Source organism: Carettochelys insculpta, chromosome 10 (assembly GCF_033958435.1).
Source record: "Carettochelys insculpta isolate YL-2023 chromosome 10, ASM3395843v1, whole genome shotgun sequence".
Classification (NCBI taxonomy): Eukaryota; Metazoa; Chordata; order Testudines; family Carettochelyidae; genus Carettochelys; species Carettochelys insculpta.
This window is the reverse complement of record NC_134146.1, coordinates 27,328,751-27,352,899: the sequence shown is the minus strand read 5'-3', so window position 1 is coordinate 27,352,899 and position 24,149 is coordinate 27,328,751. Positions and strand designations below refer to the sequence as shown.

Genomic DNA, 24,149 nt, shown 5'->3' with positions numbered 1-24,149 from the left:
AGGTATGCAAATGAGAGAAATCAAAACTGCACATGATGTGTGGATTTGCATATGTGGCACCTCATTTGCATATTTTTATTTCAAAAGAGCTTCTTTTGAAAGAAGAAAAGCAGTGTAGACGCAGCTCTTTTGAAAGGAAACCCCATCTTTGAAAGAATCCTTCTTCCTTTTTTATGGGAAGAGGGATTCTTTTGAAGATCGGGTGTACTTTTAAAAGAGCTGGGGCTACACTGCTTTTCTACTTTCGAAAGAAGCTCTTTTGAAATAATATGCAAATGAGGTGCCACATATGCAAATATGCACCTTATTTGCATTTTCCATTTCCTTCATTTGCATGCCTCTTTTGAAAGAGGAATGCAAGTGTAGACACAGCCTTGGTGTACGATTGGATTAACCCTTCCTGCAGGGGGAAAAAACTGTCAACATCTATACTAATAGATTTGGACATAAACTTTTGTGGGTTAGACTCACTTTGTACATTTGACAAAGCAGGTTTTATCAATGAAAGCTTATGCCCAAAAAATCCCCACCTGACCACTTGCATATTTACACAGATACAGCTGTTAGTGTGAAGTTCTGGGTGACTTCACCAGTAACAACGTGGCTTCTGAAGACTCAGTGTTGCCAGAGGAGGCAGTGGGTGACTAGGCAGAAGAAGCATCTCCATAACTGCTAATAATAGTATACACTCATTGCAGAATAGATGGCTGCCAGTCGTGACTCTGTCCACACTTTGGACCTTAAAATCTCTTCCACTTTACAGGAACAAATGGGAATTTTTGCTCCTCTTTTTCCTTAACTCTCTGCTGTTTTTCCCCCCTGCAGGAAGGGTTAATCCAGTTCTACACCAACTGTACAGTAAAGTTATTTAAAACCATTTCTAACGTCATTAAAATGCTATCTTTTGAATTTACTAATGAGGTTTTGAATTAAAGGCAAATAGCAATCATCCCACTGAATGCAAGCTATAATTAGAATAGTAACACCAATTTATTTATTTATGTGTTTTATACTGGGTGTGGAACATTGCATTCTGTGATTCCCCCATGAGGCAGACAGCCTCTCTCAACAGAGATCTGTTGACACCAAGCCAGTCTGTAAATTCTGGGGGGGGGGGGGGGAGTTTCTATTAACAGAAAAGGCCTTCAGGGCACTGTGGAGCTGCCCCATAGGACACCGTATCCACGGCAGTCAGCCATTCTTAAAGCTGCAGGGAGCCCCGGAAACCCCTGTGCAGAAAGCTAGAGCATAGGAGCAGCAGAGCCACAGGCTGGTTGTTGCCATGTCCTCACAGCCACTCCTTACTGCTGATTCCTGAAAGATGCTAGAGAACTAGCCATCCCACAACCCCCTGGGGCCCTCCAGGGACCAGGTGAAGAGGTCCCAGGAGCTACCCCAAGGCACAAAAATTGAGGCCCCCTTCTAGACAGGGCCTGAGGTCCAGGACTTATTGGCCATGTGGTCTGAGGAAGAGACCCTCCTCAACCCCTCAGCAAAGTGGAGGAATACTCCCACATACACCTAGCTGACGGCCACCATGCCCGTGACATGGAGCAGATATGGGAGAAGGTTAAAGAACTCCACCAGGGGTACACCCAGGCCTGCTACATCAGGGAGCTTCACAAGCTCCTAGGCAGGGAGACACCTTTCCACCTACCTCCCCCATCAACACAGAGGAGGAGCCCCCTCCCCAACCACACCCAGAGCCCGAAGAGGAGGAGAAGGAGGACCAGCAGCACCCCTGGACCCAACCTCCGCCAGAGGTGGACACGGGGACCGAGGCCAGTGGCAGCACCCTGGCTTTCACCCTGGATTTGAGCCTCTCCAGCCAGGCCATCTCCAGGGCACCCACAGAGCTGTTCAAGAGCCCTTCCAGTTAAGTACCCCATATGTCACACACTCCAGGGCGTGGCAAGTGGGCACAAATGGGGCATGCTGCAAACATCACCAGGCCAGCTAGGGCAGAACCTCATGCTGCAGTCCCAGCACATACAACCACGTGCGAGGCAGTAGGACCCACCCTGACCCAGCAGGCAGCCCCAGGGCATGGGTGCTAACCCACTACCAGCCTCATGGGAGCCCGAATGACCTTGGGAAGGGGGCCCACCAGGCCCTGCCACAGATGGAAGCAGGTTAGCCACATGTGCGCCAGCCTCACCTCATACACATGATGAAGTGCAGTTCCTGGAACAAAGGCATGCCTGCAGGTGACGGTCTGCACCTGCTCCTCCAGACAACACTGTGAGCCACACAAGTGTGAGGGCTCCAGGGAGGGCCATGCTGTGCCTTTCATTACATATCTGATGCACAACACATGCTTTGTAAAATTTCATGATGTCCTTTCCACTCCCTCCTACTCAGAAGAGGCCCATTCTTTGATATTTCACTGTAATGCCTCAGTACTACAGGGGTGAAAATATACTAAATAAAATTTCATCAAGCAGGATAATATCTAGAGAACGCAGAAGATCTTTCCCCAATTTTTGTATAATGCTCTGCCTTTCCTAACAATAAAAGTATTTCTTGACATCAATCTTCATTACATTAATTAAAATATACGTAAGGCAAAGGAAAACACATATTAAGCCTCTGAAGAGAATGAATATTTACTGCAAGGCCTGTTTTTATACCAATTAATATGACTGTCTTGGCTTTAGGTCTTTTAGGAGAATGACAGTTGTAGTTTCTCCCAAGAGGTCCTAAGTAGCAATCATACACTATTTCTGGTCATCAAGAAGCATTAAGTCTCATCCTCCTAATTACAGGCCTTTCCTGTATTATTACTATTTCTGTATTGCTCCAGAAATACTTGTAAGCCAAGAGCAGGAGAAGAAGAAATGTTTATAGCCTGTATATTGTTTGTTATACCCTTATACAAAATGACAAAACATGGAGCTCTCTAAATATTCTTCTTCTGGCTGCAGACAACAGATCTTGCCCACCGCTTAGTTCTGTGGATTAGTATTTTAGTCCATAAATTCTGCCTTCTCTGAACTACTAAATGCAATTTTTTTTCCAATGGCCTCCCTAAGTAAGGTTCTCATAGATCAATGGTCCTCTGAGGACTGTCTAACATGAAGCATTCATTTTACAAATATCAATCTCCTTCTCCTGTAGATTAAGTTTACATTTTAAAGCTTCTAAAGTTTCGGGGTCTACACTGCAAGTGAGCAAGCAATCTTTGAAGCATTAATAAAGAGTCTGACTGCTAAACTAACCCAGGCCAACTAATGTCCCAGGCCCTTAAAATGTCCAGTACACATTACCTGCTCGGAGAAAGGCTTCCATTGATTATTAAACACATGTACACAAGGCCCTCCCTTCCTCCACCTAAAGTCCCAGGCCCTTAACATTTATTAGTCCAGTAGATGTTACCTACTCGGCAGGATGGCTTCCATTGAATATTAAGTGCATGTAATTTTATATCATCTGCAAACTTAGGAAGCTCACTCCTTCCCCCCAGCCCCCTTTCCAAGTTATTTATGAATATGTTGAACAACACAGACCCCATTCCTGATCTTTAGGAGACCCCAATACTACCTTGGCCCATTGTGAAAACTGACCATTAATTCCTAACCTTTGCTCCTACATTTAACCAGCTTCTTATCCATTCTCATCCATCCTACCTCATCCCCTTGCTTTGTTTAAGAGCCTGGGGTGAGGGACCTTGTCAAAGATTTTCCTAAATCCAAGTATGGCACTGTCATTTGTCCATGTCTGTTAATCCCCTCAAAGAATTTGCTCTTGAAGGCATGATTTCCCTTTACAAAAGTCATGTTGACTCTTGTGAAACATATCACATTCACCTAGATTTCTGATAATTATGTTCTATTCTTTAATTTCACCTAAGAAAATAAAACAGCAGGTACGTAGCTACTTTAAAGGCTAACAAAATAATGTATTAGTTGATGAGCTTTCTTGGGACAGACCCACTTCTTCGGGTGTACACCATTTCCAGTCCAGACTCAAGTATATAGTACAGAGATCCAAAACAAAAAACAAAAAATTGCAGCAAAAACTGACAAATACAAGGAACTGAAGGAGGGGGTAAGAGGAGGGGGATGTTAAGTATTTTGCCTCAGATAATTACGAATATCAAAGGAAGGGAAGCAGTTCTTGTAATGCATGAGATAATTGCTGTTCCTGTTCATACCAAATGTAAATGTGTTGCATATGAGTATGAACCCCAGTTCACAAATCTCCGTATGTAATCTGGTCCACTCCAGCGAAATGCTCACCGACCAGCTTATGTGTATTGAGATTCCTAATGTCTGCTCTCTGTCCATTCATTCTTTGGGGTTTGCCCAGTCTCCCCAATGTACATAGTAGAGGGGCATTGCTGGTACATGATGGCATACATAACATTGGTTGAGGTACAGAAGAATGAGCCTCTGATCTTGTAATTAACGTGATTAGGTCCAGTGATGGTATCTCTAGTATATATGTGGATGAAGTTGGCAATGGGATTTGTTGTAAGGAAAAGTTTGAGGATTAGTATTATTGTGGTATAGCCTGTGGTTGCTAGTGAGGGTCTTCATTGGATTAGGAGGTTGTTCATATGAGAGAACAGCCCTGTCACCTAGGGCCTTCCAGAATGTAGCATCATGATCTAGGATATGTAGTAGGTTTTTAAAGAGGCGTTGCAGGGGTTTGAGCTAGGGGGCACAGGCGTTCTGCAAGTGATGTTCTGTTATTGACCTTCTTGGGCCTATCTTGAAGTAGCTGGTTACTCGGTATTCGTCTAACCCTGTCAATCTGTTTTCTGGCTTCTCCCAGTACTTTGCCACACACTAAAGGTAGGTTTACTGGCCTGTTCTACACAGAATCACCTCTGAGACTTAAACAAAAAAAAAAAAGTCAGCCTCCTCCAGTCATCTGGCACAGAGGCTGATTTCAGAAAAAATAGTTCTGAAATTTCTGAATATCCAAGTTCCTTCAGAACCTTGGATACCTTCTGGTGACATTACTCTTCAACTGATCAAGCTGTTCATACACTATCCTATAGACAGCTCAGTCTGGGACGGTTCCTCAAATCTGTCACCTAAAGAGAATAGGCCACATGTGGGAATCTTCCTCACGTCCTCTGCAGTGAAAGACTGATGAAACGAATTAATTCAGATGCTGTGCAACAGCCTTATCTTCCTTCAATGCTCAATCATGGAGTGACCCGACTGATTATTTGGCAAGCTTCCTGCTTCTGATGTATCAGAAATAACTGCTGTTGGTTTTATGTCTTTTGCTAGTTGCTCTTCATTTTTTTTGTCTGCCTAATTATACTTTTACACTTGAGTTGCCAGAATTTATGCTCATTTCAATTTTGCTCAGTAAGATTTAACTTCTAGTTTTTAAAAAAGATGTCTTTTTATATTTCCTACTGCCTCTTTTACACTATTATTTACCCATAGTGGCATTTTTTTTTTAAATCTGAGGTGTACACTTAATCTCAGTCTCTGTGATTGTGATTTTAAGAAGTGTCCATGCAGCTTCCTTTCAATTTTCATTTAATGATCTTCATTTTTGTGTCATTTCCCTTTTAGAAGCTAAATGTTACTGTGATGGATGAGGGATGAGGGTTGCACTTTATTCCTTCATAGATATTAAGTTTTATTACATTATAGCCACTATCACTAAGCAGTTCAGCTATATTCACCTCTTGGACAAGATCCTGTGCTCCAGTTAGAGCAGATTTGCACATCTATGGAGACCATGGTCTTTATTCCAGCCTAGAAATGGTTTTAACAGCCACAGAGATTCACAGATTACTAGGCCATAAGGCACAATTATGATCATATATATAATACAGGTCATAGAACTTCCTCAAAAAGCACATTTCTGCCCGGGGCTGTTGCATTTCCCCATGCCCCACATGTGGATGAGGAGTGGGTTTGGTCCTGGCCTACCAACCCTCACTTAATTCTCTTGACCTGGTCACCAATGCACTTGATTCTGAGTACAATCAAATGGCAGCATAAGTATTTTTTCCCAATGTATGCAGTTTACTTTTCATTGCCACCTTCAAAAAGCATGGAAATAGTCATATTGTGTCATACGAACAGAATTTCCTGTGCTGAACCCCATCTGACAGATAGAAAATGCTAATAAATCCGAAAAAGGACAGCTATGCAATAACCTGCTCATAGGTGAAGTCTCTTCACAACCCTTCCAAAAACAGGGAGGTAGCCATATTCTGTATCCTAAAAAACAAAAAAAAGCAGTCATGTAGCACTTTAAAGATTAACAAAATAATTTATTAGGTGGTGAGTTTTCGTGGGGCAGACTGAGATCTGAAGTGGATGTGTCCCACGAAAGCTCATCACCTAATGAATTGTTTTGTTAGTCTTTAAAGTGCTACAGGACTGCTTTTTTGCTTCCTTCTAGAAACAGATTTTCTTCCTGTCAAATGTAGCTGTGTTAAATCCTTGTCACTCATAGAAGCATCTAACTTTATTCTGAATTCTACTAACCTCTTCACCTAACTCATATCTTGTAATAATAAATTCCATGGGTTAATTATTGTGATGTAAAAGAGTGTTTCCTTGCATCAATATTTCCTTTTCAGCAATCATCTCATGTTACTAATAAAGGAAAACCCAATTTATCTTCCCATTTCATTCATGTTTGGTATTTTGTATCATGTCCTTTCTTACTAATCTTCCATCTAAATCTTTTCACTCTCACCCCCCACATAAGTCTCTCTATGCCTGCAATCATTTATCTCTCCTGCTTTTGTTATATGTTTTTGGGTTAAAGTGACCAGAACCAAATGCACTATTTCTGGTGAAAGCGCACCTTGATTAATACAGAATACTATTATATTTCTATCACAATATTTACACATACTAATATTTTGTTCTGTCTGTCTTTTGATCATCACTGTATACTGACCAAAGGTATTTATGCAAAGGTTGTCTCCAGTAACCCTCAGGTCTCTAGCCAAAGTCATTATGGTTAATCTAGAATCTCACAAAGTGAGAGGATGGTTCATTTTTTTCTTTCCAGAGTACATTTAACAATACTGAGTTTCATCTGCCAGTATCACCTTGGTTTATTAAATCCCTCTGAAGTTCATCACAGTCTTCTCTAGTCTTCCCTAAATTATCATCTGCAGACTTGTATCTTTACGGTTCACTGCCTTTTCCAGGTCATTAACATATTAAATTATCATAGCCCTAGCAAGTAACCTTGAAACAAGCAATAGTTTACCTCGTGCCATGTTGAAAACCGACCCTTTCTTGCTACTCTTTGTTTTCCACCTTTTAACCAGATTCTATCTGCAACAGTATTTTCCCTCCTACTCCTATGACTGTGTAATTTCCTTAGTAGCCCCTTGAGACACGTCTAAGATTTTTTTTGAAAGATCTAATAAATTATATCATCTGATTTTACTTTGTGCATCATGTTAGCAACTGATATTACACTGACAGATGCTCTAGAAATAAATGGGATGGATTTAATTAATTTTCAAATGATATAATTGTGTATACATACACATAGATTATGATAAAAACATACAGAAGTGTGCATGTATTTAGCCACATACAAAACACTGTATTTAATATAAGCCCACATTACATATAATATGCTGCTGTAAAATACAATGTACACTTGTATGCGCGCGCACGCGCACACACACACACACAGACAGACAGACAGACAGAGAGAGTTACTGAACTTTTCAGCTATTCCTACCATTTCAGTTTTGGTAGACCAAATGAATGTAACTGGTTCTGTTCACAATTTAGAAGCACCATTATTTACAGTGGGACCTACGAGTTTCAAAGTATAAGTTGGCTCCACTGGATTTTTTATGCACAAATTACAGTAAACTAGATGGAAGGTTAAAAAAAATTAAACAGACTCAGCACCACATTGCTAGTGTTACAGAATCTCATCTCAAAATATTTCCTAATGATGTTGCGTTAATCTTAACAAATTCCGGTCCATTAAAGGAAAACATGACATTTCCTTCTCCAAACGCAAACCAAAAATCCAAGTGTTTTTAAGTTTACTCCGCCCTCCGTGAACCGCAGTGTACAAACTGAACTTCAGCTCCCAGCCATCATTCTGCACACTCACTTTTCTTAACAGTTTGAGTGACGCACTAGAAAACAGAGCAAATAAATAAATAAACAAACAACCTCTTCTGCTGGGTGTCCTCCACCCTGCAAACTTGGCAAGAGACGCACTGTACTGAAATACAGCCCTCTCCATATAAGGAAACGCCGCTAAACATGTCATGCCTAATTTATGTGCAGTGGGCAGCGAATTAACCTTTCCCTGCACATAGCTGGCCCATGTGAAAACCAAGCCAGGGGGCAGATGGAGAAGTGATGAGAATTTTCCCGGGGGGGGGGGGGGGGGGGAATCTTTGCCTGCGACCGGCTCTCGCGTTCCCTTCACACTCGACCGGGACAGTTCCTAGGCACCTGCTTGTTTGTTTTTTTCCTCTTCTCGCCCCCCCTTCCCCCCGTTTCCTTTTCTCCTCGGTGCAGCGGTCTGACAGAGCGTGCGACGCGCTCACAGGAAGCGGCGCTTGAAGCAGAACTGCCACCTCCTGCTTTCTTTTTAGCTCTACGTGGGGGCAGATATGAAACCATCCCCTGCGGTCAGCCAGAGCCCTGGCTGAGAAACTGAAAGTCAGGGAAAGCCTAACCCCGCTTCCTCATTCGGCCACCTAGGTGCTGCACAGCCAAACAAATAACCCTAGAGCGGCTGGATTAAGGGGGGTGGGGGACTTACCTCTCACATTTTTCTTCTCCAGAGGCCACCAGACTGGGGACAGACTGCCCAAGGCATTGTGGGATTCATTCTCACCAGCTGACAAAGCCTGGCAATGGAACGTCTCCGGTGCCTTGTCACAGCAGCATGTCGACAGCCGCCCCGCACTCAGCTGCAGTGCAAGACTGTTGCATAGAGCCCTGCAGACGCTTATCTCCGAGGGCTGGTTTCCGCCGCTGGCTGCACTGCCCCTCCCCCGTTCAGCAAAACCTACCAGGAAGCACGGGGCGTACTGGTCGAGCCGTAGGAATGCAAAGGGGGGAAGGAGAAAAATATCTCTGTTTCCGTGCGACTGCCTCTTCCTGCCTCCGGGAAACGCTAGGTACCAGCCCAAGGAGAAAAGTGCAGGCCCGTGAGGACTGTTGTCGGAACAGCTGCAGAAGTGGGGTATAAAAAGGGATCTGGATAAAAATCATCCCCTGCAAGCTAGGGTTGGTAGATCCCATCTTATATGTAAAGCATTATAACCTCTGAACTATAGTGAAAATGGGACACATGGACACTGCTGTTCAGACACTGAGTAAATCCTGTAAAAAGAAACAAACAGACTCTCAAAGACGCCGTGAGGAACAGCGCGTAAGGTTGGGTGCAGAATATAAGTATGCTCTCAGACTTTACCCAGCTTCGTAAAGTGCTGCTGCTTTAAAATTCACTGTACAGTGTACCAATGTCGTTAATTGAGCACAGGCACTGTGCCCGCAAAAGACTGTCTTTCTGTTGCAATCAATTGGCTTCAGTTCTGCAAATATCCAGGAAATGTATGTAAGAGTTGCCACTGCAAGTATGCAACCCTTTTGCACAAATACATAACATTTGCCTAACAACCCATTTTGACTACAACCACCACCTTCAAAAGCAGCAGATGATGTATATTTTTTCCCTAGGTCTCAGAAACAGTTCACTGTATTTTAATGGGTTCAAAAGATTTCCTATTTCTTTAAATAAATTACACCCTTAGCTTTATTGTATTCCACTATACACACTTTCTAACTCATACTGTGTTCCATGAGCCAACACTTTTAATAATTCTGGGGGGAAACGACAAAAAAACCACCCTCCCGCTAAAAGCCCAATTTCTCCCTAAAATGACCAGTCATCAACTTTTCTTTGGCCTGGAGTTTTTAATTCACCTTGTACTTATGTTTTTAAAATCCCTTATATGGTGGTCTGTGTGTGTTACCTTTCCCTCACACATTCACCCCAAAACTTGGCAATGTGATTCTAATGAGATAAAACCCACATTTCTTTCCACATTCACTGGAACTAGGGTCAGAGATTGCAGGTGAGATTTTTGGTTTTTCACCGAGAGTTCTTCCCTATGGTCAATAAAGAGCAGTGTATATGCTTCTATTTCTCAGCCACTCTTTCTTAGGTAGGTGTTCACAGAGTCCCTGAAGAGAACAAATGTTTGGGTAGAGAGTACATACACATTAGATAAAGAAAAATAATATTCACAGTGTTGTTTCATAATACTGTGGAGTAACACTACCTGCAAGAGTCAATATACTGCACCTAGTTTTCAGGCACCACTCCCGCATGAGTAAAGAGTAAGTAAATTGAATAATGCAAGCACTTACTCTTCTCATACTGTATTTGAAACACTTCCTGAATTACACAAAAAAAATTGATCAAAATTCCTAATTGACTATTTCTAGTGAACAGAGCAAGACCCTGATACAGCAATCCCTGCTCCTAGGTAGAGCCCAGTTGACTTAATCAGATCCCCATATTTGCACAAGGATTTGCTTAAATAGAACAGGGTCTTAGTTGCTGCAGAATTAGTTTGACTACACCACAAGCAAATCAATTTATTACCAAAACAGATACACCTTCATTCTTCACCATTAACTATGGAAGAAGCAGATGATATCTCTGGCAGGGGTTAACTAAACACACCAAGGATTACTGCAACACCTAAGGCCATTCCATAAGTCCATCATTACTGCAACACCTAAGGTGTCCAAACTGGAACTAGGCGCAATAAATGGGGTCCAACAAATTAATTTAACCCTCACCCTGAAATCATTCCCCTTTGAACCTTTCCAAACTTTAAGTACAAGTCAGCCACTAACTAGCCCCAAGTGGTTAAAAATGCAATGACAACATTCGAACTCACAAAGCTGTGTGCTGTCATGTTTTCATCATCATCAATAACTGAGCTCAGCACCCGTTGGTGTCTGATACCTCTCCCTCTATTTCCTTCTATCTTTCCCTGTCCAGTGCGGAGTGGCTTAGTTTCTGTAGACTAGCTCTTCACCAATCTGCTATATCATCTATCCATTCTCTGTGAGGTCTGCCTCTCCTATTCGAACCGTCCATTATGCGGAATAACAGGGTCTTGATTTTTCATTCATCCAGTTGCCCACAGTGTTCGGACATTCCATGTTCCAATGGATAGCATATGTGTTAGTTGTAATTTTCTTTCGGTAGCGAACTTATCAACCTAGCCCTCATCGCTCGATTGGTATTGCGGACCTTGTTTATCTGGGAGATATCTGAGCTGGCATCTTTTATCATTTAGTTGTACTGGCATCAGATTTCATTCATATTGTTGTTTGACGCTCAGCACATCAACACTCATCTGACCAACCTTCCTCCCTCATCCAGGCTTGGGACTGGCATGGAGCTCATAGAGACTTCATGGCAGAGTTTGTCATATTTTGGCAACACATAATAGTGTTGAAACCCTTGAAGTCAGTAGGAGTTGTCCAATTAAATTCAATGAGGTTAATATTCACCCAGAGAGATTATTTTAAGTGGATTGTGCAGTATCACACATATTATATGTGCCATCTAAAAATGTATGAATGACTGCGAAGTCAATTTTCAAAGCTGAATGCCTATTTCAGGGCACCTAGCTCCACTTTTGGGTGCTCATATCAACACAGAGTATATCTATACAGCAAGCGGTATAACAGCACAGCTGCAGTGCTGCATTACAGATGCTCGCAACAACAGAAGTATTTTTCCTGATAACTCTACTAAGTCTATCGTTTCAAGAGGTGGTAGCTTGGTAGAATTATTCTGTTATACTAACTGTGTCTATACCAGGGTTAGTTTAGCTTAAGTAGCTCTCTCAACCATTTTTTAACCTGGTGATCTAAGGCTACATCTACAAAGCAGACCTATTCCAAAATATGGTATTCCAGAGTAGCTACACACAAAAATACACTTCAAACTAGCACGCAGCTATTTCAAAATATAGCATCTAACCACATCACATATAGCCTAGTTTGAAGTACAGCCATTGGACACACACCGTCTTATTTCAAAATAGGCTGTATTCCTTGTGGCCACATCTACACAGCCCCCTCCCTTCTGAAAGTGGCATGGTAATGAGTAAAAGAGAATACTCAAATGAGGCATGAATTTAAATATCTCATGCTTCATTTACATAATCCCACGAGACTGCACTTCCAGAAGAGCCCCTTCCACAAACTACCAAGCGGTGTGGATGGGTTCCTTCCATAAGGGATTCCCCCCCATCCAAAAGCCCCTTTATTCCTCAAACGTTTCAGGAATAAGGGGGCTTTCTGAAGGGGAAGGTTCCTTCTGGAAGGGTCCCATCTACATAGCTCTGTAGCTTCCGGAAGGGGCTCTTCCAGAAGCAAAATCTCGTGGGACTATGCAAATGAGACACAAGATATTTAAATCCACACCTCATTTGAATATTCCCCTTTGCTCATTACTATGCCCCTTCCAGAAGGGAGGGGGCTGTGTAGACACAGCCAGTCTTAACAGCACGTGTTCCAAAACAGCTATTTTGAAATAGGCACTATTCCTTGTAGAAGGAGGTATACCTATTTTGAAATAACCCAACCACTATTTTGAAGTAATTTTGAAATAGTGGCTGTATTGTGTAAATGCTAGGACAGTTATTTTGAAACAACAGCAATTATTTCAAAATAGTTTTGCTGTGTAGATCTAACCTAAGTTTTAGGTGTAGATCAGGCCTTTGGAAGTTATTTTTAGTATCACAATAGTATACAGGGCCATTGCATAAGTCCATCATGATTCTGCAAAAGAAGGCATGGTTTCTGCTCCTCTCCCCTACTTTATTTATGTGTAATTGGATCATGACAGCTCATTCTGAAGCATGTTTTCAAAGCCACGTGGAAACTTCATGGCCACTTTGCATGTCCAGACATGGAATTTAGTGTCTAACTCTGAAAACTGTATATACACGTAGGATTGGTAAGTATTTATCAATGGGCATAGGAATGGTATGATAAATGAAAACCCAGGAATTCTTTTGGATGATCCCAAAATCAAATATAGACACATTACACACTCTGAAGCTACTTGACATCAAAATGTCCATTCCAGATTTTTTGGTATTTACTTACTTTTTGAAAGTAAACTAATGTTATTTAGGCAATTCACACTCTAGACATCCATCCAGTCTGCACATCACCATAGTAGTTAAGACAAGGTAGGAATCTTAAGCAGTTTTACTTTATGCCTTATTCTGCACTGCTTTTTTAGGATGTGTTTCCTGCTCTGTTCTCAATCATTCTAAAATACTGGCTACTGAAAAATAAAAATATATCATTCTTATGCAATTTCTGTAATTAAACTGCATGCTTCAGGTGAGATGCATTCTTGAATTCCTTGCTTAAACAAATTACAGTTTTAAAAAAAAAATGCAGAATCTTTTAACTTAACTTTGGCATTTTCACTTCTTCCAGGTGACATTTTGTTTAACACTCATTTCAAAATATCACAGCTGTTGACTGATTATGAAGGAGTTATTTCAAATGGAAATACATACATTTTTAAAAGCTTAATTTTAAAACTCCTGTTTTTCCTTCCAACTTTCAAACAATTTCTGTTTGTGACCATTTAGATCAATTTAGAAAACTGTTACCTTATAGCCAGTACAGTATACTTTTCTGTACTTTCACAGCCTCTGTCACTCAACTAAATGCTAGGCCAAATAGCAAAAGAAAAAGGTGGCATCAGAGTGCAACGGTAATCAGCAGGACCATTTAAGGCCCACTTTAGCCCAGATCTTACTTCAAAAAAAGTCTATGGCAAATCAATCAATGAGCATAACTGGGCCCTATGTAGTGGGGATGTATAGTATAGTTACAGAGGACATTTGTTTCTGTAAAAACAGAACAAAAATATACCATAATGATATAAATGCATAAATTTATATTAGCATTGATTTTGCAACGCACGTACGCAAATGCACATGAAGTGTGTTAAGTGCTTTTTGATTTTGTAAGTTTTAAACTGGCTTGCATATTTAACTTGTAAAGGCTTTATTATATGATTATTGTTTAAATTACTAAATGCTATTTAATTTGACTGTTAATTTCCATTTTGGAGATTATCTAGTTAGTTTGTATATCTCACAGACATATGTAGAGGGCATACTTGTATTAGAACAGTCTTTGTACTAATCCATGTGCACAAGTGGGAACAATAGATGCTTTATTAATAAACTTGTTATGCATAATTGGCAATATTTTGGAAAAAAGAGAATCTTATGTCTTAAACTTTGTTTCTTTTAAAGAAAGAAAAATGGAACAAAACCTGACAATGATGCATGTGAATTACAAATCTCAAAAATTACTTTCTTACATCAGAACTTATTGTAATATTTTGAGACTACAGCAATATATATTTTAGCAAAATAGACAAAAATTACAGCTTTAAGGCAAAGTTTTCTAGTTTTGCTGTTTTAAGTAATTAACAGTCCTTAATACCATTTTAGCAAGGTTGGCCTGGTCCGTCATTCTGCCTCATTTTCCTCTGCATTTTTGAGTGTCTTTTAGTGTTCTTTATTGTACCTGCCATCCTATGCCTCTTTTCATTTTGAAGAATCTGATAAGTAGCTTTATGCATGACTTTGTCATCTATATGACATGATGTTTGATTATTTTTATTCCTTGTTTTGGTCAGATTTCTATTCCTTCTATTATGAATTTTAACTCTATACAAGATTCTGTTGACTAGAAATGATTGGTTACCACAGCAACACACACAGCTGGATGCTGTTACCACTCGTGGATCATGCAATGGTGCTGTGATGAATTCCTTTCTCAAAGCAATCTCCAATGTTCAGACCACACATTTATTTTCATCTCCATCCATTTTTTTCAGACAATGGCTCCAGTGGCCAATTGTTTTTGTCCTAGCAACAGGTATTAATATTGCTATTATTTTTCCTTGAGGAAAAAAATAAGTCAATATAGAGGTGTCACCTCTGGATTATCCATGGATAAAGCATAATGAAAATAGAGATTAGAACAAAGTATCTATTGGCCATAGTCAGAATATTTGGGCTCAAACTTTGGAAGTCCGCAGTGATCTCATTTTCATTTACCCCTTTCTAATGCTTCATCTTTAGAAAAATTTTGAAGTTGGAAAAGCTAATTCCTCTCACTTGTAGATCACCTAGGACTTGCCCACCTCAATCTTGCTTTTTCTTAGAAGATCAGTGTTTACATTCCTCACTCTTACCACTGATGGTTGGAACTCAGATCCAACTGACCTGACATATTTTCCTACAACCTTATAAATTGAAAAGAATAATTCCTGTTATGGTAACCCAGCAGCTGTTTAATATAGCTTTGATTTATTTGCTTACCTTAGCTCTTGGTGATTTTTTAAATATTTAAATCATTGCATAGAACAACTTCCCAGTAATTCCACTGAGTTTCATTGCACAGCCAAAGAGGTTTATTATTTTCTCTGATATTAGCAAGACTTGGTGGTACTGTTTTTTCTCAGCTGTGCTCCATATATTGGCTCTTTTTTCCCCCATATATTCCTTGTTAGCTCATGCTCTTCAGTTTTGATTAGCAATTTTGCCATATTGGTTCTCACAGACCAATAACATTATCTGCTCTACCAATCCTATCTCCTCCTGTTAAGAATTTCCCTTCTGTTGTAGGTCCTGTCTCTTATTTAGTTTAGATTTCCAATGTGTACTAGTTTACTCCTTGGGACAGGTTGCAGGACCATAATCAGATCCTTCATGAACAACAGGTCAACCTCAGTTTAATTTCTTCTCACACGTGCTTTGGTGAAGGTCTTTCAGAGCTGCTACTTAAAAACAGAATGCTTTCAGGAAGGCATGGCTCTACTCAAAGAGATCTTACGACTTGAAAGCTTAATTTGGGAGTTTTCTTTTCTCTCCTGTTTATTTAACATCCTCTTTATAAAAGTTGGCATGTAATCACTTGAGGAAGAAAAAAATCCTTACTGATTATGCTTCTATCCCTACTGTTTTCCAACTAAGTCACAAAACGTGTTTACACCTGTGTCTTAAAGAAGCTTAATTTAGGTTTGTGTGCTATTTTAATTTGTTTTAGACCATAATAATCCGTTGTCTAGAGATTGAGACAACACTCTCACCTTTACATGCTTTATTTTGAAGTAAACCAATTGCTTCCATTTTTACAATATGAGGTCTGTGTAGAACATTTGACTATCATTTGTTGTTTCATCTACATATCAATTTAAACAAAGAAATGCCTCATTGTTAGAAGTAACTAAGATGGTAGATCCATTTCTTTTATTACCAACATCTCCAAAGTTCTGTTATTCTGTTCCCACTTACTCATGAGTCTTTTTGCTCACTCCTCTTTAATGCCCCATGATGACTAACCACCTCCTTTGTGTCCTCCTTGCACTCCTGTCCCTGTATCTGCATCAATGCAGTCCTGCACACTTGCCCCACCCCCAAATTGTGGCAACCCACCATCAACTCTTTCTTACAGAAAGTCTCTTTCAAATGCACTTTGTCCAGATGGTCCATGAATTCCAGTCCTCCCTTCAAGAATTGTGAACAAAACAGACATCAAAACATCTGAAACTAAAGCAAAGGTCTTCTAAACAAAACTCATGGCACCAGTAAGTGCCCTGACGAGCTTGACCAAGTGTTTTGCTTTTTGCTGAAACTAATTTCACATCTGTACATGATCTCTTTCAGATTATAAAGTCTGAGGCAGATAACTTGTTTTTATATTTGTTTGTACAATACCTGTCACTCAGTAGGTTCTACATAAATATTAAATAACGGACATAATAATTCATGCAATTAAACAGACTGGCTGTTCGTGCCTTGATAGTCTCCCTGGCAGGATTATTACAGTGATCTTTTAGCTGGTCTTTCAGTTTCTCTTTTATTACAGACGAGTACAGGAACACATAACTTACCTCATTCTTAATTGTTTACTTTTTATCCCAGCAACATAATGCTAGGAGCTTTAGAAAGAGACAGTTATGAAGATAAGTTCCTGCTCCAAAGAGACCAAATATTCTAAATATGTCATTTCCTATGTTTCTCTTGCATGACTGCTGTGCTCAGTCTACATTCTTAACTCTTTAAGTTGAATATGTTTGTAACGAGATGAACTCTGACAATTAAGATCCTTTTGAAATGTCTCACTAGCACCCATAAAGCAGGGTCTTAGATATCTAAATGACAAACTGTGTCTGAAAGTAACTGGCAAAAAAAAAATGAAGAAGAGGTCAGGATTACAGATTGTGGCCCTTAACACCAGCACTTTCTCTAAATATTTGATTGTTTGCTGCACATGATTAATAGTTACACAAATTGGAGATATCTACTTCCACTTTTAATCTGTGTTTCACTTGTCGAATTGATTCTGGTTCATATCGCTTTATGCTTTACAGCTTCTAAATCTTGGAGCTGGACAGTCTAGGAACACTATGCTTCTGGACATTAATACTATTAAATCTGGTTTGAAATCAAAACATATTATTTCTCAAAAAGGCTCCTTTGGAGCTTGTTTTGTTTGTTTTTATTCATTTACTAATGTACTCTGTATTTTCTTGCTATATACTGGAATGAACCTATTCTTTCTGGTATTGGTTCTTATACCGTATTCATTGTCATAGTACAGAAGTGTCCAAAGGTCAAACACTTCCATTTTTATTTTGTCTCCCTAATATTATGCTCTTCCCAGAGTGAATTGTGGCTCAATCTTTTCCCTTCAGATACCTTTAAAATTGATTGAGTAGTGATAGGGGTGGGAGGAATTGGTTATTGAGTACTGAGCAAGCAGGTTCACTATACTACCTTTTCTTCTACAAGGGATGTGAGCTTTATTTCACATCTATCTTTGATATTACTATGGGATACTTATACCATGAGGCTGCACTTTTAGTCTATAATCATCCCTAGCACTCACTGCAGGTGCAGGAGCCAGAGTAACCCAGCAGCCTGCTCTGCTCTACCCCATCCTGGTGCCCATCTCCCAGCCTGCTGTGTGCTGCACCACCATGGCAGTGGGAAGCAGAGTTCCCCAGCCCCAGACCTCTTCCCCAAGAGATGAAGGGTTTGGGGGAGCAGGCTGGGGTTGGGCCTGAGGCATGCCACTTCCTGCCAGCACCATGAAGGGGAGCAGAGCAGACAGAGAGGAGAGCAGAGCAGACCAGGCCATTGGGTAGCTCCGCCATATACCACTGCAGTGAGTGTTAGAGGGCCCAGCCCCAGTTACCAGTCCATGACAGGCACCTACCCAGGTCACCCTAGGCCCCACAGCTAACATGGGGGACTGTCTTGTCCATAGAATGATTGAGTCGGTCACAATTGTGCCCCCCTCAAAAGCTCAGAACCTGGGGTGACTGCCCCAAACCATTCTGTGGAATCATTAGTGCTCTCTCTCCTGAGTTCGTATTCTGGATAACCCTCACTGATTTAGCTCAATAGATTTGTTTACTGTTAATATGTAAATTGAAGTAAACCCACATTTGTTTGTCTAGCAAAGGCCTGTTTTACCTAGGCTTTTACCTAGGCTAGGCTGTCTGGTCTTCAACATGTCCTTGTAACATGAGATAGAGGGAATTCCTGCCTTCACATACATTCCTAATATCACTATATTAAAATACAAGTCATGTTCGCTATATTACAAACCAGAGTGTTCTTAACTTTTATATGACGGCTCACGGGGTGTGTTTTCTATAAATCAGAATGGAATCCTCTGTTCACAAAAAATCAACATATAGCTTGACCCAATTTGCCATTATTTGTGAGCCTTTGTTAGAGAGTGTACAAGTTATTTAAACTCCAGAATAAAACTCTCATGATCCTTGCTATGCTATTCATTTGCACAAGTTATTGTTCTTCCGTTTCTTAATAAGTGTTTGTTACCCCAAAATATTTCTTTGTTTAGTACACAGAAAGAACTGTTACATAGGTAAATATTGTTAGTATAGCATGAACTCTTTAATTAAGAACTTCTGCTCCTAAGTTTTGTCAACAAAGAGAAAAATAGAATTAGAACTACAGAAGTAAAAGAGGTTTCTAGTTCTTTGCTTGTTATCACAATATGCTTCTATAAAGCACATACACATCTTTCAAACTTTCACTTAGACTGTACTGTTTGTGATGCCCTGTGCAAACAGTAATTAACTCTAAGCATCAAAATATTTAACAAAATTTCCACTTGTCTGCAAGCATGTAAATGAGCAAAGTGCATTCTATCAGAATTGTGATGTATACTATGTCCCTTGGGGTCTCTGTGAAGGTGGTTCTTTAATCAGTACTGGAATTCTGCTGTCAGAAACAGGGGTCCACTTCCATTTAATTTGACTTCTCAACAGGTGAAGTACAGGAGTTCAGCCCAGAAGGACCCTAGCTTCATTCCAATAGTGTATTTAACTACCAAAACCCCTGGGACATTCAAAGATAGTGAAATTTTTCATACCAGAAGATCAGGAGTGTGGGTGCCAAGGCATTAATGTCTTTTTAATTTACATTACATTTTACAAATATATTTGAAACAATGTCTACATTTCTCACTGGCTCCTGCTCACCTTATTCCTGCCACTCAATCATTAAGGTTGACAGAAATGGTGAAATAAGATTTACCCCTTCATGAAAAGAAGGAATAAAATAATCCTATCATAATACCTCAAGGCAGCTATGTTGCCATCCTAAGTATAAATCTATATTTAAACTACTGTTATAGTACTAAGCAGTATCCATGAAGCCTATTATGAAACAGGCAGTGCACCAGTTTAAACACATCAGAACACTTGTTTGGAGAGTTCCAGACACACATGAGAAAACGGAGACAAAAATATTGACCAGCGAAAAAGCCACCAAAATGGTTTCGTGCTTGCTTGATTTAAGCTAGGATCCTTCAATAAGATCCTGCCAGAGGCCCCTGTGCCTGTCCAGAACCTCAAATGGATTCTGCATGGGTGCCTGGGTATGCTTGCAGAAATCCAACAGCAAGAACAAAACTTCATTTGGATACATTGCTTGGAAATTGTAAAGAGATTAGCCACAAGTAAAATTTTTCAGTACGTACTGTTCTAAAAATAAATATAAATTTATAGTTAGTTATAGTTTTCACACAAAAAAACTTCTGTACAAAACAGAGTCCCAATGTTCTGTCTCTGTGATTAAAACCTTCAGTCTTTTAATGTAAACCAGCAAGATGCAAAATGACAAAGTTCCACTCAATGGAAACAGTTCAGATTCCAGAATTACATGCTATAGCTTAGTAGGCAATTGACATACGTCTAACATCAACTTATACAATCAGACAAGTGGGAGGGAAGCTCAGTTCTTACCTGTTTTGTCTCAAGTGTAGGTTAGGTCTTAAACCTGTTTAAAATATTATAGCCGCCACCATCGCCGCTGTCACCGCCACTGCCACCACCACCTCAAAGTGTTCTATTCTACTGTCTTTTCTGGACTAATTACAACATTCTTTCTTCACAGAAGGAAGGTGGCCTAGCTAAAGTAGAAGCAGTAAAAGACCAGAATAATTACGCTTTCCAAATGCTATAGGTTTAAGAATGTGAAATAAGCGATTCACATTTGCATAGAGTAGTAACTATGGCAACAGGCTGTGGTTTGCATATGTATTTTTAAAGAACCAAAAATTACTTCCAGCTATTAAAAAAAAAAGGCGGCAAAGGAAGTACTTTTGTTTTAAAGCCACATCCCTAAATGAAGCAACTACTGCAACTTAACATGTTCAGTTCACATTAACAGAATGATCTCTTGGTCTTGTGTTTCAAATCTACCAATCAAAAACGTTTAGTGTATGGCCTAACTGCTAATCTGACAACTGACATCTGGTCTAAAAGATAGACTTGCCCTGCCTGTCAAGACGATCAACAAGTGTTCCTGGAAACTTTGTAGTGGTGGCAGGAGGTTGTTTGTTTTTTGTCCTCGGGTCTTGCACTTCCTTCCGCCTGAAGACTTGTCTGTTAGCAACTGATAAAGCCTCGCAAAACTGAAACTGCTACTATCATTTCACCCTGCACTAGCCACAAACATCACAGAGCAGGTGCAAAGTTTTAACTATGACAGACTTTTGTAGGCAAGATACATTAAAACTTCCTTTGTTATTTCTATTACAGCTACTATGGTCTTTGGGCTTCTTTCACAAATGACAGCTTACTTCTAGTGCAAACATTCATATAGCAGGGACCTTTTAGATGGTAGAAAATTAGCTGAATAAACTAATCATCTCTCTTATGAATTCACTTCTGGAATTCTACAAGACTTTCACAAAGAGAGGGAAGCAGCCTAATAAGTTACTAGTGTTAAAAACATTAATGTATCAACTTTTTAGTGTAAAAAATAGAAAGCTATTTTAAAATTATTGATTCTTCATAAACATGTGGAAATATTTATACAGGCAAACTAATTGTGGGCACTAAGTAGGTTTGTAAAACTACAGGCTTTTTGATATGCAATTGAACTCCAAGTGCAAGGAGATTTTATCTAAAAATGATGATGCTATGCTCAGTACTAAGGCTACGATACACAGTACAATAAACACTTTATTGACAGGGCCAGAGGTTGGCCTGCAGAAAAAATCTGGAGGCATTCACTGTGAGGAGGGACCATTCCACTGGAAATTTTGTTTTCATTCTCCTTGCTAAATTTCTTCAATGTTCTCCCATACAGTGGGAGCGATATATGGCCTTGCAGGCTAAGATGAAAGTGATCGTGATTGTCTTGCAGCTAGCAACACAAGAAAGCAGAGGCCAACTCTGTGGATGTTAGACTCCTTTGTGCCAAATACCCCAGGCAACTTCCAGGGGCAAAGGTTCCTTTTCTATCGCAGCTGCACACTCTCCCAGTGGCTGAGTAGCCATTGAGAGGGGTTAATATTGCTCATAGCAACATTTACTTCTGAGCAGATTTATTTCCTTATTGAAATTCACCCGGCTTTAAAAGGAGCATGCTCTAACATTGCTGTCCCACAGTTTCACCTCCTTCCACAAACATACTACTACTACTACTAAACACCTTGTACTCAGACAGGAGTACATCTACAAGTCTCCTCCACTTCATTCTGTCTTGGGACAAAACTTCTAGCTGATTCCAGGAGTATCCCAGTTGTTGTCCTTCAGTCTGAGTAGATCTTCTCCATGTTGTCCGAAGTCTCTCTCTTTTGGGCTTTCCTTGCAGATTCCATTTGAGAGCTTGATGGTCTATGCTGGATGATGGTTTTCTGAGAGTGTGGCCTAGCCATGCCCACTTTCTTCTCTTGATCTGAATGTCAAGAGAATGTCAAGTGGTTCTTGTCCTGCTCTGCTTCAAAGCTCCTCATCTGCGACCAAGTCCTGCCATTTGATGTGAAGGATGTACCTCAGGCATCTGTTTATGAGTGTTTGTAGCTTGTGATTTGAAGACCGAGGCTCATACCCATACAAGAGTAGGCTCTTCACATTTGAGTTTAAGATCTGCAGTTTCGTCTGCACAGATATTGTATGTGAACTCCATATGGGATAGACAGTCTTGAATGCACCTGTTGCTTTCCCTATCCCAGCACTGATATCCCTTCTCCCGAATGCCTGCAGTTGCTTCTGTGAACTAAGCCACAATCAACTCCAGCTGTGCCTTTTTTGTCCCCTCCTCCCAGATAAGTGGAGTAGCACTTCATTCCATATTCACTAGTTTCTCCTGAATCACACTCTTCACAGTAATAATTATTTCATTTTTAGCATATTCAAAAAAAGAGAGAGGAATTTCTACAAAGTTAAGCTCAAGAACAGAGAATCATGATTTGGTTGTCCTTGTCTAGAGGTAAAAGTGTAGGAGAAAGCCCAAGAAGCAAAGGGATCATCATTGCAGCAAACAAAACTAGCCCCAACCTGAGCAGGTAATGCAGGGCCTAATCTAAGGCTATGTCTACACTACCAGATAAATTCAATTTTATTATGCTGGATTTTATAAATTCAGTTTTGAGTATCCTCACTTCCCACAAAGTCCAGATAAAGTTGAGTTAGTGCTGCCACACTAGAGTGGCCAAACATCAACTGTTGCAGCAGTGCATTATGGGAACCTATCCCACAGTTCCTCAGCCCCGCATTCTGTACCCTCCGCCCCCGCAGGCCCTGCTGCACTCCCACCGCTGGCAACATGCACCCTGCTGCCTGGCTCCTGGGTCCTTGCAGTTTGGGGGTCTGGGAAACTGACTAGTGCTGCTGCACCTGGCTCCTGGGAGCTGGGAGCCAGGCACAGCTGGAAGCCAGATGCTGCACTGGTCAGTTTCTCAGCTCCTGGGAGTTGTGGGCAGCCAGGTGCAACAGCACATCAGCCAGTCTCTGGAGGCTAATGAATTTGATTCATAGACATGGCACTTCCACGCTAGCCTTCATCTGAACTGTTAAATTTGAACCTGATGCTACACCATCTGGTTCCAATATTATAATATCGATATTAGTGCTCCCTAAATCAAGCTAATGGTATTTACAGTCACTTGGTACAATCGAGCTGACTGCCTTAAATTCAAATTCATCTTGTAGTGTAGATGTAGCCTAAGTTAACACTAGTGGGGCACTAGATTCCACAAGAGGCTCCACTATGCACTGGTCATCATCAGAGCCATAACTAGGTAACTTTTGTGCCATGGCAAAATACTGTTTATATGCCCCCGTCCTGCAAATTAAAAATGTATCTAATATGCTATATTTATTTATCTTTACTTCAAGAAAAATCCACCAAAATTATTAATTGGTACAGTAATATAACAAAACATATTTTCAATATGCCCAGGAAGGATTGTGGCTAGTATGACATAAATTTCGCTAGAGATACTTGCTGTTCAACCACATCGTCAAATTCTCCTGCCTCCACAATCTGGCCACATTTTATATATCATGCTTTCAAATGTTTCCTGTCCACCAGAATTTCCATGATAAAATAGTATCCTTCACACATTATTCAGGACTACATTGAATTATTTTTAATTTTCTAGAAATGATAATATTATTGTCATATAAAGAGCTATATCAGTAAAACACAATCACAGAAGTACAGGATGAAGAAAGCTCAACTGGTCATGTGGGAGAGAAGCAGCATCTTTCCCCTAATGGTTAGGGTCCAAGACAGCAGTTAAATTCAAAGATTTGCCTCT

General features: G+C 40.3%; 1 protein-coding gene across 14 annotated transcripts in view; it reads right to left on the bottom strand.

Annotated features, from left to right (window-relative positions):
* Positions 1–20,652, bottom strand: part of MBNL1 (muscleblind like splicing regulator 1) — a 198,896-nt gene extending 178,244 nt beyond the window's left edge. For 2 of the 14 annotated variants that reach the window (XM_075003932.1, XM_075003934.1), the window contains exon 1: positions 8,740–9,094. The gene's annotated coding sequence lies outside the window, so the exon portion shown is untranslated. Of the gene's footprint in view, positions 1–6,130; positions 6,195–8,739; positions 9,097–20,340 lie in introns of those variants that run through there. The other 12 variants (XM_075003922.1, XM_075003935.1, XM_075003923.1 and 9 more) reach the window with 12 other exon arrangements.
* Between the last annotated feature and the right edge of the window lie 3,497 nt (positions 20,653–24,149).